Source organism: Rhinolophus hipposideros (assembly GCF_964194185.1).
Source record: "Rhinolophus hipposideros genome assembly, chromosome: 21".
Lineage (NCBI taxonomy): Eukaryota > Metazoa > Chordata > Mammalia > Chiroptera > Rhinolophidae > Rhinolophus > Rhinolophus hipposideros.
In genome coordinates, this window is record NC_138067.1 from 3,881,830 (window position 1) to 3,899,030 (window position 17,201).

A 17,201-nucleotide genomic window follows, 5' to 3' on the forward strand; every position below is an offset into this window, starting at 1 on the left:
ATCGTCAGATCCTGGGGAGGGTAATTTCCCTTAGAATGCACGTTAGTGTCTCGTTGGTAAATACATTTCAGGCATTTCTGTGTTGGGCATAAAATAAAGATGAACGCTGAATTCTAAACCAACTGGTAGGCTTGCCTTAGAGGTTCTGCCCGGGGCACGCCATGCCCTTCCTTTGATTATAATCCCGTCGTCTGGATTGTGAAGCGATTATCCGATGTGTTTTCATGAAGGACCACTTCCGGTGAACTGACAGTAGCCGTGACTGTTCATTGAAAGCCCACTATGTGTCAGGGGCACCAGTAGCTCCTGGCATCTTCTTTTCTGCAGGCTTCACAATGCTGAAGGGTTGGGGATCACTAGGTTTGATTCCGATACCTGAAGAACAGGCATCAGCAGATTGCATAGACAAAGAAAGTGAGGCAAAGAGGGAAGAAGCAGAGAAAGACAAGATGGAAGAACTAATAAGGGGGTACACCAAGACTCGAGCCTGATTTCGGGGGCTCAGAAGGCCCCTGGTCTCACCACAATACCACCTTCAGCTCTGAATACTTGCATGACTGTCTTGCTTTTCAGTCCTTCTCCTTCTCCTTCTCCTTCTCCTTCTCCTTCTCCTTCTCCTTCTCCTTCTCCTTCTCCTTCTCCTTCTCCTTCTCCTTCTCCTTCTCCTTCTCCTTCTCCTTCTCTTTCTTCTTCTCCTTCTCCTTCTTCTTCTTCTTTTGGTTTGTTTTTCTCATTTTCCAGTTTGAGGCTCTAGACATACGAACTTTACAATTCTCTAATGTGTGCCTGGACTTTAATTTGGTCCGAGACTTAAGGAACATCTCTGGAGTAGTCTAGTTAGGAGCTTGTTCTTTGTAAGCGGGAAACAATTTTTATTCTAAATGGATGCAGCAGCCAGTTGAATTCCACCGGGCTTTGGGTTCTTCTGTTCATGGGGCATTCTCCCCTCACATTTGCACAATAAAAATGGCTGTTGAAAGAGAACGTTGGTCTAGTAGGGTCTGGGTAAGTAAAGGGGCCCCGAGTGAGGAAATCTGCCCTGTGAATGATGGGCCTGCATTGAGCTACTGGTGGGTCCCCAGCTAGTGCTCTTGATTGGGACACCCTGATTCTGAAGAGTCTGGGAGCAAGTCCTACAGGTTTAATGACTGCCTGGGGCTTTCTGATGGACATCTCTAGAGTCTCAGGAGGACCCTGGTCTCTGGCCAGGCAGATGCCATTCCATTAACTTGCTTTTCTGAGTAGTGGGGACAGCGGGTCAAAGGACTCCCCTCCTTCCATGGTCAGTGCTTTCCCCATCTCAGAGAACAGCCAGCCCAGCTATCCTCCCTCTGACGCCACTTGTAGGAGCAGACATCTAGGTTTTTGTATCCAACTATATGCCCTTGGATGGATACAAGATGCCACCTCTTCCATCCTCCTGCCCCTGGCATGAGGAGGTCCTAGGCAGAGCTTCTCTGTGTGTTGTGAAACTCCAGGATGTAAGATTCCACAATCCTCCGTAATACCATTTGATTATTTAAATTTATTAAATATTTGTCTTTTCTTATGGATAATTTGAATAGTGCATGCTGTAATGTCAACCCATTTCCTATTTCTCCTTCCTTGGTAAAAATCTAAAGAAGCTCACTGATGCTCCTTAGGGCATGGCTCTACCTATTGCTTTAATAACAATGGAACGTGAAGGTATTCTGCCCAGCCCTTTACCTACATTATCTCATTTACTCCTCACACCAATCTGTGAATCAGGCACCACTAGTCTGCGTAGTTTACAGGTAAGGAAGCGGAGGTACGCAGTGTAATAACCTGCCAGGCACTGCGTTAAAGTGTTTCTCAGTTGGCAGTGCTCGTCACAATGTCTGGAGAGTCTGGTTTTCACGTGGAGTTGCGGGTGGGAGGTGGTTGCCACTGGCCTCTAGTGGGTGGAGACCAGGGAGGCAGCGAAACCTCCTACAAGGTACAGGACAGCAGCCCACTCCCATCCCTAACAAAGAATTATCCAGCTTAAATGCCGAGAGTGCTCAGGTTGCGAAACCCGGCAGGACACAGGGATCTGCCTTCATCCCCACAACAGCCCTGAGGAGAAAGGTGAGGCTCACAGGGGTGATGTCACCCACTCAAGGTCACACCACTCGTGAGTGGCAGGACTGGGCTTTGCAGCTACGTGTGTGTAGCTCCGAAGCCGGTACTCTTAGCCACACGGCTGGACGGCCCCAAAGGACTTGGTCCACAGCGTGTCGGCGATGGAGAAGAGGCGCTGGCTTGGGCAGGCGGATTTGGAACACTGTTCCCCACAGGTGGACGTCACATGGAAGGGCTGTGATTTGGGGCCTCGCGTGGGAGCACAGTGGGACGCCTGGAGGGACTCAGTCCTGGCTGACATCAAGGGGAGGGCACGTGGGCCCCAAGTCCTTCTGGCGGGAGGAGGCTGTCCTCTGAGGAAGGTCGGGTGGATGTTGGTTGTGAGTTCGTGATTCATGCATCTGTTCAGTGCTGACTGCACATGAGCTGTGCTTGGTGCGGCTGATATAACGGCAAAGGAAACAGCTGTTTCCTGTCCTCATGAAACGTACGTTCAAGTGGGTGGATGGGCAGTTTGTCAACCAACCCACATAGAGTAAGCAGACTGTGATGAGCACCTTGAAGAAAATAAATAGGGAGCTGTGACGAAGGATCACGGGGTGGAGGACATTCCACATAGGGTGTCAGGAGGTCTCCCTGCCATGGGACCATGTGAGCTATGTGAAGGCTGGGAAGGACCCGCGGCAAAATCATTTCCGGCGCAGGGAAGAGCGAGGATGAGGATCACGTGTGGGAGGAAGCCAGCATGTCCTAGCAAGGACCGAGGAGAACGTACAGAGCCATGCAGAGTGCAGTCTGTGACATGGCCGGACTGTGACCCGGCAAGGAGCTGGCACCAGAGTGCACAGTAATGCACTATTTCCTTCACTGAGAAAGTCTTGCTATGGAAAACAATGTCAGTGGAACTAAGCAGCACGCTTAGCGACAGAGCTGATCACCGTTCTTGCCCAGGCTCCTCATCTCATCACAGACTATTTCGGTTTTGTGGGTGGTAGTTGGTCCGGGGACCACACGCAGAGTAGTCCTGAAGGGGGAGATGCTGCTGATGTTTCAGCCATGTTCCCCGTCCTAGCCAGGGAGGCACGGGTGGCTTCCTGCGTCCTCCTGCCTAAGAGTGTTCTCTGCCAGATGGGCACCCTGTCGGGGGGCTGGAACTTATGTCCCCAGGACGCTGCTCAACAGTGAGGGATGGGACGTGGTGGATAAGCTCCCTAGCTTCCTCACTCTGTGCGGAGACAACTGAGGCATGTCCACAAGGAGGGTCCCCAGCAGAGCTGAGCCCCAATTGTCCACAGAGGTGATCCACTTATTAATGTGCTCTGTTACACTTCCCCACTCCCTCGCAATGCTTCCTGGGATCATCTCAAATGATCTATTTGGAGGTCTGCTCTGGGAGAACCCCGACAGAGAGTGGCTGGACGGCAATGCACAGAGGGCTCATGGTATCGGTGACCGTCCGAGAGCTGGGCAGGGCCAGGTCACACGGGACTCGTGGACCATAGGACGGCTGTTATAGGAGCCAGTTTATAATTTACAAAGCTCCTCTGGTTGTGCTTTGTGGATAGGAGTGAGTGGGAATGGCAGCAGAAGCGGAGGACCGGTGCGGGAGCTGTTTGCCGCCGTCCGGGGGAGAGCTGGTGGTAGAGCTGGAGGCACGTGCATAGATCTGAAATATGTTCTGGCGGATAAACCAGTAGGGCCTGATGGTGGATGGACTGTGGGGGGCAGAGAAAGGGAAGAGTCAAGGGTGACGCCTTGATTCCTTGGTTCCCAGTGTGGATTGAGGGAGCCGGGGTCTCCAGGCACAAAAGGCACCCGGGAAGTCAGTGGTTAGGAAGGCTTCTGTGCTTTGAGAGTCTGCCCTGCTTCATTAAGCCACAGGGCTGATCCAGGAACCCACTGCACGCAGGGAATGCATATGAGCTGTAGGTATCTGTGTAGAGTCTCAGAAGATGAGAAGATGAAAACCACCCTTACAGCCACAAGGAGAAGCCATTCCCTCCACCAAACACAAGGGCATTAAACTTAACAGACTGAGAAATGAAGTGTAAGACCAGCCCAGTGACTGTGACAGCTGCTGACGATCTCACCGGAAGGACGCCCTGAGTGAAATGGAAGCCTCGGGAGAGGTAGAAAGGGGACCTGGGACCAAAGTCCAAGTGCCAATGGCCAGGAGCGCCACCCCACTGTCCTCAAGCTACAGACGGCTGTCTGAAATGCGCACATACATTTCCCAAGATCTGGCTTCCCGGACAGGGAGCAGAGACCTGGATCATGTTTTCCCCCATGTGACCGGTCCTGGGCGGGACATCTGGAACAAAACACAAATGAAAGATGCCCACATTTCAACACACAGACTGAGACGTACGTGCCCCACATGAGGGATCCTTTAGGAAGCAGGCTCCTTGGAAGAGCCCGGGGTCATTTCACAGCCAGAGGTGCCCACAGCCAGCACGGCTACCTCCAAGGGCAGTGAGCACCTTGCCCCCGATGGGTGGGTGTTGGGCAGCATGGGGAGAGGGGTGCTGATAGGGAATGTGTGATCCAGTCCTGCAATTGGAGCTGCCCTTTATTCCCAGTGGGTGACACAAGGCAACAAACCAGTTTCCATATATCCCGTGGCACCTGGGTTTAACCACAATTATGATCTCTGGATTTATACCTTTCTTTGTTCACCAGATCGATGTCCGGTTATCTGTCATCTATCTATCTAGCTATCCATACCTATGTGTCTATGTATCTACGTATCTATGTATTTGTCTACCTAGCATCGATCTTATCTGTCTTTTGAATGATGTTTGACTCTTACGAAAACCAAAACCCATTTTCACCATAAATGAGCATCGTCCGACGCAGTGATAGAGATAGGAACACATGCTCTAGAGTTAGACCGATGAAGTTCCAAACCCCTTACTCGCCGTGCAGCCTTGGGCAACTTGTTGGCTACTCTGTACTTCGTTTCTCAGTCTGTAGATGGGGTGACACCTCAGAGACAGTCTTGAGGGTTCATAGCACCCATGCACTTAAGGTCTTGGAGCCGCCCCTGGTCTGTGCTCAGGTCGTGGTACACATTGGCGGTTATGGTATTTGTCTGCCCGGGGTCTGAAGGTTCCTTGAGGAGTAGCTCAGTGCAGCCTGAGCCAGGGCAGTGTCCCCACTGTGAAATAATTCATTCATTCACTCATTCATTCATTCGTTCACTTCTCCTCTATTTCCCAACCCCCTGACGGGTGCTACCTTCTAAGAAAACTGCTAGGGTGCTAGTAGGAGTTCCTGCCTTGAAGAGTTCACATGTAGGCAAGGAATCGGTCAAGAGAATGGCAGGAAGAGATGAATCATGCGACACGTGACTGTGCCACGCACCAGCTGTGTGTGATGTTGGGCAAGTTACTTGACCTTTTCTTTTCTTTCTTTCTTTTTTTTAAGATTTTATTGGGGAAGAGGAACAAGACTTCATTGGGGAACAGTGTGTACTTCCAGGACTATTTTCCAAGTCAAGTTGTTGTCCTTTCAGTCTTAGTTGTGAAGGATGCCGTTCAGCTTCAAGTTGTTGATCTTTCAGTCTTAGTTGTAGAGGGCGCAGCTCAGCTCTAGGTCCAGTTTCCGTTGCTAGTTGAAGGGGGCACAGCCCACCATCCCTTGGAGGAGTTGAATCAGCAACTTTGTGATTGAGAGCCCGCGCTCCAACCTACTGAGTCATCCGGGAGCTCAGCGACAGCTCAGCTCAAGGTGCCGTGTTCAATCTTAGTTGCAGGGGGCACTGCCCACCATCCCTTGCGGGACTTGAGAAATTGAACTGGCAACCTTGTGGTTGAGGGCCCACTGGCCCATGTGGGAATCGAACCAGCAGCCTTCGGAGTTAGGAGCATGGGGCTCTAACCGCCTGAGCCACCCGGCCGGCCCCTTGACCTTTTCTTATATCACGTTTCCTTATCTGCAGAACAGGGTCATTGACACACCTACCTCAGGGGGTGGTCATGAGGACTTACTGGGCTAATTCCTGTAAAAGTGCTTAGAGGACTGGGGCAGTGTTATGGATGGCGTGAGGGCTGTGCTGCTGTCTCGATGGGGTTCCCCAGAAGCAGACTCTGAGATGAGCACTTGAGTCCAAGAGATTTGTGAAGGAAGTGCTCCCAGGAGGAACTGGTCAGAGATGAGGGAGGGAGGTCCAGGAAGGAGAAGCCACTGAGCAAGTGTGCAGTTTTAGACAAAGTCCTGTGGAGGACGTCTTTAGCCTGATCTCATAGGCAAACCCTGGAGTGTAAATTATACCTCAAAGGCATTTTGACCACAGGGAGAAGTGAGCTCCCAGGAACTCACAGACCTCTTCCGAGCACGCAAAACATCTTCATAGCCCAAGGGCAGGCCTCCAAAGAGGAGATGCCAGGGTGGGCCATTCAAGGCTGAAACCTACAAAGTGTGGAGAGGTGTGCAGACACAGCACGGTGGGTGTCAGGGGCTCTGAACACAGAGCCCACCATGCCAGGCTTAGCTAAGGAGCACAAGCGTGGATCTGAACAGCAAGGGCGTTTGCTGGAAGCCAGTCAGTGACTCAGAAAATCCTGTGCTGAAATTGCTGAATTGGCAGACTTGAGATGTCAGTTTGATCCCAGCACTGGGACAATTCCTTGGGCAATAATAATAATAATACTAATAATAATAAGTAATAACTGTAGCTACTAATATTTATTGAGTACCTGCTGCAGGGGCCTGAATTGTTCTCTCTACCCCTGTTCCCCTCCGCCCCAATTCACATGCTGAAGCCCAGCCCTCAATGTGACTGTATCTGGAGACAGGGTCTTTGGAGGTAATCAAGGTTAACTAAAGTATAAGGGAGAGTCCTGAATTCAACAGGACAAATATCCTTATAGAAGAGACACCAGAGGGCGATATTACACCCCCCGTGCCCAGCCAAGGGAGGACGCAGCAAGCCAGGAGGAGAGCTCTCACCAGGAATCGAACCCTGCTTGAACCTCGGTCTTGGTCTTTCCAGCCTCCGGGACTGTGAGGAACACGTTTCTGTGTGTGAGCCACCCCGTCTGTGGTGGCCCCAGCTGACTAAGACCCACGCTGTGCCAGGCCCTGTTCAAATCACCACATGCCGGGAGGCAGATTCTATTAATAGCCCCATTTTACAGATTAGAAATATAGTAATAGTAGCTACCATTTGTGAGCACTTATATTCCTGGCACTATGCTTAGCACTTTACATTTATTTTCTAACTGAACCCTCTGAACACACCTAGAAGGTATTATTAATTATTATTATTCTTGTTTTACAGAAGAGGGCAGTGAGGTTTACACAATTAGGGGACTTGTTGAAGGCCACAGCCGGAAGTGGCAGAGCTACGTCTCGTATCCAAGATGTTTCAAATCCCTGGACGACAGGTTGCACATCCGATCAGGGGTGTGGCCACTCTGATTTCAGAGCCATTGCACTAGTCTGACTCTCCAAGGTTTCTGCTCACCTCTAAAAGGACGGTCCTTCTCTCCTTCCTTTCCTCTCAGGGGACTCACGACAGTGCCATAATTGAGAAGGGTTACAGCCAGTGATTTAGAGTCATCTTTCCAGGCTACACGCAGACCCCTCTAAAACCTCCGTGGGAAGGGCGTCATTATATCTGTCCTCTGCGCCGACAGAATCTCAAGGAGAAAACCTCTTCCTCACTTGCTCTTCCTCCCTGTCTCTCTCTTTAAAGAAGAAAAGAATTTCCTCTTCAGTGGTCAAACCAGATGAGCTTGTTAAGCCCTGAATAGCAGATTATTAAAGCAGCCCATAGTCGGCCTTCCAGCTCACGATCTAATTAGCTGGAAGGGGCCCCTCAGAGGCTGCACCAGAGAAATCTTCTAAGGCCTGGAATGTCATCTAATGAGAGAAGAGAGAACCGTGGAAGGAGAGGGAAAAGCTCGTGTTTGTGTGTCTGTGGGAGGGAGGAGAGACCCTGGCTCCTGTGTTTTCCTCAATAATCACTTCCACAGGTACCTCCAGCCAGAAAACTAAAAAAATGGAATCACACGGTTCTCTGCTAACACGGCCTGGGCAGTTGTCACGCTGGAGCCTGGTGGAGAGGACGCCTCCTAGGGTTTTCCAGAGAGAGAAAGATTGGTTTTTCTTCAGAGCCACTGCAAGCCCCAGGTAGCCAGCCTCTTCTGATCACCTTACTAGACCAGTGAGGAAGCGAGAGGCTAAAAATAGCCTGTGGTTGTATGAAGGAGGCCCCCCGCATTCCAAGAGTCCGAGTGACTACGTGACCCTGTGAGAGGGGGTGGGGCGGTCAGTCCAGTGTTCTCTGCTGTCACTGCTCTGCGCTCCGAGAACAGCAGGAAACAGCCTGTCCTGGAGAGCTTTACCACTGGGCCACTCAGTTCATTCACTCAACACACATTAACCGAGCATCTGCTATGAGGCAGGCACTGCACTGGGCATTGAGACATGAACTCGAACAAGGCCTTCCATGTGGAGCCGGAGACAGACAACACAGCAGAAAAATGCACAAGATCATTGCAGAACGTGAGAAGTGTGCTGTGTGAGGAAACAGAGCAGGGTTTTGTGTGACACACTGTGTAATGGAGTTGGTGGGGTGCTACCACAGACTCTCTCTTCGTAGCGGAGGTGCTTATTCAGCGACTCTGGGCTCTATGGGCTTAGACTCCTGGTTCCTAGGAGGAGCGCTGCCCACGCGGCCACAGCGTGAGTCCCATATTTTTACACCGTAAGCTGTGGCTGCCACCTGGTCACGTGAGGCCCCTAGTAATTGACGGGTCACCATTAGGAGCAGGCTGCTATTGATCGGTGGGGGCAGGGAACGATATATTTGTCATCTAGGGGATCCATGGAAGCATTTCTTGCCCAATTTTGTCAGTGAATGGGTAAATGCAGCAGCCATGGCCTGAGAAGGACATGGTGACAGTGGCTCAGACCCCTTACCAGGTAAGCCATGAAGACCAGCATGCTTATTTTCATGGCGGGGGGGATCCAGAATGGGTAGGAGAGAAGTGTGACCATGAGGGCAGCTGCAGGTTGGGGGCTGGGTTCATCCCACTAATCCTCGCGTGAGTTTGCCCAGAAAAAGAACCCAAACAATCCCAGAGGAGCTGTTCACAGAACTGAGCGAGTGAAGAAACAAGATCTGAGCAACACAAGGGGCGGAATGTAGCCGATGCTATGAGGTGCCACCACCTATTTCCTTTAGGGGACAGGCACTCATTTCCTCCCTTGCTGGGAGTGTTGGTGGCTGACAGCTCTCAGCCGAATCATTCTCTGGAAACTTCCCTCCACGAGAGAGCTGCTTTCCCCACGTTCACGTCTCTTTCACAAGGGTAGCCTTCATCCAATGACCCCCTTGGCTCAGGTTAGGGCAGCTGTGAAGGGCCACCCACTCCAGGGCTCTCAGTGGAATCCATTGAGAGCTTTGTTGTGAATATATCACAGCTTAACTTCTCTCTCTGCTCAGTCCCATTTTCTTCACCCCCTGCCCCGCAAGTGCTGGTCCCAAGAGCAGCTCCTCTAGACTTTCTGCAAAGAGGTCTCCAATTCAGAGTCTGTCTCCCGGAGAATCCAACCCAAGAGGGTGAGTGATTGTTGGAAGGACAGTTAATAGATACGGTGTTGCCAGAGAAGACCTCTCTGAAGGGTAATGTTTGAGCTGAGACCTGAATGATGAGAGGTTTAAGAATATCCTTAGGGAAAGTATCTCAGGAATAGGGGATAATTAGTACAAAGTCTGTGAGATGGGAAAAATGTCGGTGTATTAAAGGAACAGAAAGAAGGCCTGTGGGGCACAAGGGTGGTGATGGAGAAGAAAAACAGAAGAAAAAGAGGAGGGTAGGGTCAGGTCTTGCAGGGCCCTATAGGCTGCAAAGAGGAGTTTGGGTTTTATTGTAAGGGTGATGAGAAGTCATTGGAGGGGGTCAAGCAGAGGAATGAAAGGATCCAATTTACATTTTAAAAAGATCATTCTGACTACCTGTGAATTCAATTTCATCAGGAAGACAAGACTAACTGACACGGAAAATTAGAGAATCACCTCAAAGCAATATAATTCTGTGTCTATAAAGGGCATGCATCAGGCTCTTTGACATGAGTGTGTCTCCTAATCATTAAATACTCATTCAAGAATAATAATAGTGAGCCACTGTCATATGCCAGACACTGTACTAGGCTCTGGGATCCATCAAATAAACAAGATAGATAACATCCTGACCCTCATGTAGCTTGCATTCATAGTGGGAAAACTTTATAAAGGGCTCAACTGGGTGCAAAGATCTTAAGCAAGTCATTGGGAACTATATAGAAGGGAAAAACTTCATGGAGATGGGACTTAGGTTAGGTGGGGAAAGGATTAGGGAGCCCCCATGAAGGAGAAGGGACTGTAAGAACAATACTAGGGCAGCAGTGGTGGGCATAGTAACAGTCCCGACAGTTACCATCTATTGAGTACTTCCTATGTGCCAGGCGGCATGTTAATACTTTAGCGTCTCTGATAAGGTGTAATCTTCAGGGACGCCGTGTAGAAAGCAAGCATTGTTTTTCTCTCATCTTCAAGATGGTGAAACTGAGCCTCATTGAAATGTCTTGTTCAAGGTCACATACTTAGTTAGAAAGAAGTGAATCTGGATTTAATTCCATGTCTGTCTCATTCTAAAACCAAGGCCTATGCCTTCAGGGCATCCTGATTGATCAGAAGTGGCCCTTTGGCTATTGAACTGTGTCTACCACCCTTTCCTAGGACAAGTTTGGTGGCAAGTCTTGCTTGTTTGTTGTTGTGTGGACATAGCTCTTGGTTCAATCTTCATTTCTCTGCCTATGACTTTTTCTCACCACCTGTCCCGTTTCTCATTTGGCAGAGACTGCTAAATGGTCACCAATATTGGTTTTATCCTCTTTGTGGTCCATGGTTTAAGATATTTCCTAGGATTCCTTACAGTTATATGTGATCATGTGACTGCATTCTGGCCAATGGAGCGTGAGTGGAAGCAGTGTGTGGCACTTCCAGGTCTCTCTTCCCCCCACTCACACTGTTCACTTATTTCCTTTGTAGTTGTCTTAGAAGTCATCATTTGAAGATGTCAGAGCCACTCTTAGCCTGTGTCTTTGAATAACCGTGAGGAGAAGAGCCCACTTCCTGACCTGGACCTACCTTGGATGGTTACATGGACGGTGATGTTTATTTATCAGAAATAAAATAGACTGCCTATTTCTATTTTATCTAGTAAAATAAAATTCTATTGAATCATTACATGATTGGGTCTATTTGTTACTGCAGCTAGGCTCACACTAACTCATATGCCTCTTTTTTGTCATGGCACCTGAGGATGGAAATCTCCTTTCAAAGATCATTCAAGCCTTTGTTCAAGATTGCTGGTGGAGCTGATGGTAATTTGGATCATTCTAATGAAAATGAGCCAAGCCAAGGAATCCACGATACAAATCAAAGAGTGAGTGAATGAAAATTACATTTGTTCTAGTTGCAGTGGCAATATGATAGCGGGAGGCAGGGAATGAAAGAAGGGAGAATAAAGACAGAGAAAGAAGAGAGCTGGGAGGAAGAAAGAGAAGAGGAAGTAGGAGTATGAGAGAGAAGATAAGGAAGAAAGGAGAGAGAATAAACAGGAGAGAGGAAACCAGAGAGGATGCAGAGAAGGCAAAGAGTAGATAAGAAAGCCTGAGGGTGCAAAATTAAAATCACATCACTCCTAAAGGTCCAAGCAGGTAAGACTCATGTAGCATGACTTCCTCAGGAGCTCATCATACCCAACCTGTGATATTAAAAGGTGCTTCTTTCATGGTCTGGGACTGGTATATCTGGTCCACTACCTGTCACCCTCTCACACCTGCAAATATTCTGAATAGATACAGCACTGTGCTTAGCAGCATTAGGTTCTGTGTCAAACCTGAGATTAGCTGCCAGTCAAGCTCTTAAGGAAATAGTGTTTCTGCCTGGCAGGTAAAAACGAGAGGGCTAAGGTTACATCAACAGGAGACAGCCTTAGCTTCAGTAACTTTATATTTAGATTGTAGTGGCTGGGAGTTAATTAGGTGTGGTGGCTCTTCGACTGTCCACCTCCCCATCTTTTCTTTCCCCTGAGTAATTAGTTTGAAAATGGGTTCTAAAGAAAATCAGACGATTCTCAGGATTGGTAATGGGGTAGCCAGGTGATGAGGAGAAAAGCCCTTTTGAAGCACTTTGGCTGGTACAGGCCTTTTAGAAGTCAGGCGTTTGTCAGGACCATGGACAGCTGCAAGCTTCCCTTGTAGCAGGGCCACGGAGGAGGCCATTAGGTGGTGTTAATAACAGGAGGCCTAGAGACCCCTGGATAGCTGGCTCCTACCGCCTGCCTCTTTATTTAATTATGCAATAATCAGCAACCTTTACATTTTAATTAGGGAGTCCCTGTAATGAAGCCATCCTGCTTTTACCGGGTCAGCCCTGCTCATTCTCTCGCCACTCCGGAAGGGTCTTCAGCACTAATTGGCTGTTTGGTACCTCCATCCTGACAGTATGAGGTAGGTACTTGCTTTCCTTCTAATGCATTCTCAGGTCTCTTTGCCCTCCTCCTCTTTGATTTGCCTAATTAGTGCTAATAATTTAAAAGATGCATGGCCCTCTTTTGATCCTGCTGTCGATGGCAGACAGGACAATTCCATTAGCAGATATTAAATAGCGTTAATATGTGGTGACACACGGTTGGAGCTGGCTTGCACACGGTTCCAACTTGGGACCCCAGGGCTGCCTTACACACACACACACACACACACACACACACACACACACACACACACACCATCCACTTTATTCCTGTAGAAAAGTCATTCTAGGCAGCAGCAGTGTAAAGTGCTGCGTCTTAATAACTATTTGAGGTCTCTTTATTGTGGGCTGGCATTGAAACCACATGATTTATTCCACATTTCAGGATTTTAATGATTAATTCATGAATGTATCTGCAAGAATGCCAAGGTCTCCCAAATAATGAAAGCCTTTTTTTCCCCCTAAAGTTGTTTGTTTTCATTTCAAATCAAAGCAGTCTGTCTTGAGCATTCATTTCTCTCCTTCTTCATTCCTTTCACCCTGAAAAGAAAAAAAAGGAGCTCATTTCATTGGGGTCTTGATAACATTTTGACAAGTAATTGAATTCATTTACATTTATCAAAATAAACAGAGAAGTCTTCCATCTTCTGTCTGTGTAGGTGACACAGACCCGTCTTTCACCTCCATCAGGCATCAATAAGCTCGAGGTTATGTGCAGTGATTCAACCTGTGTGTTCCCAGATATTCTGAAATTTTTGTTGAAGTGTAAAGGGGTGTTAGGCTGAAGGATTCCAGATGAGCTTCTAGCAGGACCATCCCAAATTCCTGGGAAGGCAGACATTGTCTTAATAACTCTCAGTTGGGTCTGGGCTCATAACCCATAAACCATCTTTCACTCATTTAAAGGCAGTAGGATTCCATGGTTCAGAATACTGGTTCTGGAATTGGATTGATTAGGTTCTAACCCTAGCTTCATCACTTTCCCACAAAGTATGTGACTTTAGGCAAGATCCGTAGAATAGTAGTAGCTACATCACAGAGCTGTTACGAGGATTCCATGAGACAATGCATGCAAACTCCTTCACCCTGCACCTGGCACATAATAAGAGTTTCCAAATGTGGGCTGATGATGATGATGACGATGACCATGACAGTTATGATGACGCTGGTGCTTGAATAGCATGAGGCGCTTTTATTGAGCCGCTGTGTTCTGTGCAAGAGGGGATGGCGATTCTATTGATGCAAAATCCAGATAAAGCCTGATGCTTTGGAGCCCTGAAGTTAACTTTATTTTTTAAAACTTTCTGCCATTAAGACTTTTTCTGAGAGACTACCTCGTTTTTAAGGAGTTGTTATGTTTTCCTAACATAGTCCCATTATCTTAATGCTATTGTTTTATGGACTTAGACAGAGCAAAATAGTCTGGAAATATGCTATAAGACTAGGCAATTAGAACAAAGTGACTGATTTTTTTTAAATTAAAGTTTATTGGGGTGACAATTGTTAGTAAAGTTACATAGATTTCAGGTGTACAATTCTGTATTACATCATCTGTAAATCCCATTGTGTGTCCACCACCCAGAGTCAGTTCTCCTTCCATCACCATATATTTGATCCCCCTTACCCTCATCTCCCTCCCCCCACCCCCTTACCCGCTGGTAACCACTAAACTATTGTCTGTGTCTATGAGTTTTTGTTTCTCATTTGTTTGTCTTGTTCTTTTATTGTTTTTGGTTTATATACCACATATCAGTGAAATCATAGGGTTCTCTGCTTTTTCTGTCTGACTTATTTCGCTTAGCGTTATAATCTCAAGATCCATCCATGTTGTCACAAATGGTCCTATTTGATCTTTTCTAACCGCTGAATAGTATTCCATTGTACGAAGTGACTGATTTTGATGAGGAGCTAGGACTGCTCTGTCACTGCATCCCGGTCCAAAGCAAACTGACCCCTTCGGAAGTGGGCCTCTACACAGGGTCTAAGTGGGTGGGTGAGGGGGTCACAGTAAAGAGTGGCATTCACGATCCCTAGCATTACCAACAATGTTCTCTTTGTGCCCCTATTAATAATTTTAGTCAATAAACTATTTTTTTAGAGCAGTTTTAAGTTCACTGCAAAATTGAGTGTATGAGTATATATATATATACTAGAGTGACCATGGGATCTGTAGTAATGTCCCCTTGTTCATTTCTGATATTAGTTAAGTTGTAGCATCTCTAGTTCTTAATTAGTTAGCCTGGCTAGAGGCTTATCAATTTTATTGATCTTTCTAAAGAACCAGCTTTTGGTTTTGCTGATTTTCTCTATTGATTTCTTGTTTTTAATTGTATTGGTTTCTGCTCTAATTTTTTTTTTTCTGATTACTTTGGATTTAATTTGCTCTTATTTTTCTAGTGTTCTAAGGTGGAAACTTATATTATTGGTTTCAGATCTTTCTTTTCTAATATATGCATTCAATGCTATCAAATTTCCTCTAAGCACTGTTTTCTATGTATATTGCAAATGTTGATGTTTTATTTTCATTTTCATTCAGTTCAAAATGTTTAAAATTTCTCTTGAGATTTTTCTTTTATCCATGTGTCATTTAGAAATGTTTTGTTCAATGTTGTAAAATTTATTTACTTATTTGAAAAAGTAACATACAGCAAAGTTCAAGTGGTACAAAAAAGGGGAAAGTAGTGAAAAGTCAGTTTCTTTTCCATTTTGATCTACCAGTTCCCTTATTCTTGCCAGGAGGTGGCCCCTATTATCTGGTTCTTATGTATCCTTTCAGAGATATAAAATACAACACAAGATACAAAGAGCATGCTCTTTCCATCCATTTTTTCTTTCAAAAATGGTGGCACATTCTTTACTTTGCCCCTTGCACTAAATAATAAAGCTTGAGAACATTCCACATCATTACATTTAGTTTCAACCATTTCCCCATTGATGGACATTTAGGTTGTTTCTGGTCTTTTCCCATTGCAACGTGGTCTTGAAACAGGCTAAGCAAGAGATTCATTGGTTTCTTTTTTCCGAGAGACATAATGATTGGAATTTGTAGATCACTGTTTTTATTCCCTTCCCCCAGCATTCATTCCCTCTACTTTTTATAACAGAACCCTGGTTTTTCTTTGGAGAACTACCCCTTACTCACTTTCTGGCCATGAGATTTGGTTGGAGCTGATTTCAAGGATGGGCATGTGACAGAATCCCAACCAATCAGAAGCACTGAAACCCCTGGTCACTGTGACTGGTTGAGAATGGCGCATGTGACCAAGTTCAGGCCAAAGACCTGAGACTTGCTGGAACTGCGGGGACAGAGGTACCCTCTTCCCACTCAGGATATGGGATCAGTGGGTAGGCTGGAAGGAAAGAGGCATTGAAAACAGGAAGACAAGTTCTGAGGAGATAGAAGCTTGCTCTGGAGTGGTGGCTGCAGAACTGGCAAAGGAGAAATCAACAAAGAATTTATTTCAGAGAAGAAATAACAGGACTTTGAGACATTCTGCAGTGAATGCAAGAAGTATGTGTAAGAGGCTGTGCACACCCCTGAGGGTCTTGAGGAATGAAGCCACTTGACTGAACATTGACATTGAGAGGTGAGGCTTGCTGGGCAAGTGTACTCGCCATTTGCCTGTCCTTCTCCTGTTCTGCTATGTGTCACAGGGAGCGACATTTCCCAGTCTCCTTTGACCTCTGGTCCAGGGAGACACGGATGGGAAATTGGAGAGTGGGAGGAGAGGAGAAACCAGAGAGTTTTCCTCCTCCTGTCTCTGTTTCTAGCTGCATGTCTTGCAGTCTTCATTTCATCCCTGACTCCAGTGCAGCCAGACAGCGTCTGTGTTTATGGACTTAGCTCTAAGAAGGCAGCTCCTGTTGTGTCTGTAGGCCCTTCTGGACAATTCCGCTTTCTAGGCTCTGGTAACACCACCGGCCTCCTGCTGTGCCTCTGGGTTGCCTCAGTGTCCCCTGTTTGACTTCTCAGCTATTCCATCACCTAAGTGACCAATTCTTCTTATTAAATTCTCTCTGTTTGAAATACCTAGAGTGATTTCTGTTTTGCCGGATGAATCCTAACTGACAGAGTGAAGACGTGAAAGGAGGGGGAGGAGATTGTGAAACATGGGTTGGTACACAGATGAGAGGGTCTGCATAGAAACACAGGTATGGCACTTAGTCCTAAGAAGGACGATGCTCAAGGACAATAAGTTTGGAGGGAGAAGAGGACAGGACAGGACCTGGGGACGTTCCTAGATAATTCATGGAGGATAAAGAGGCATCAACCGAGGTGGCTTAGAAATGCTAGCTTCCAGGCATATAGGAGAACCATCCAAATGTAGTCTCACTGGAACCAGGGAAGAATTTTAAGGAGTTGTGTGTGTCCGTGTGTGTGTGTGTGTGTGTGTGTGTGTGTGTGTAGTTAGAAGAATTAATTGATTGATACGTAGAGGTCAAAAAGAATGAGGGCAGTCTGATTCCAGATTAGGTGGACTTAACCTTACTGCTATATCACTTAAAGCAGGAAGTTAAGAAGGGAGAAATGTAGAGAAATTGGAAATTGGAGGTTGATATTGGGAGGAAGACTAATATCTTTGCTATGGGA

The 17,201-nt window shown here is 47.0% G+C and overlaps 1 long non-coding RNA gene across 1 annotated transcript; it reads left to right on the forward strand.

Moving 5' to 3' along the window:
- Nucleotides 1–11,122: 11,122 nt before the first annotated feature.
- Nucleotides 11,123–16,634, forward strand: LOC308489989. Its single transcript, XR_013992146.1, has 3 exons — nucleotides 11,123–11,519; nucleotides 12,469–12,588; nucleotides 15,715–16,634. It is a non-coding gene; the product is annotated as an uncharacterized lncRNA (long non-coding RNA).
- Nucleotides 16,635–17,201: the final 567 nt, after the last annotated feature.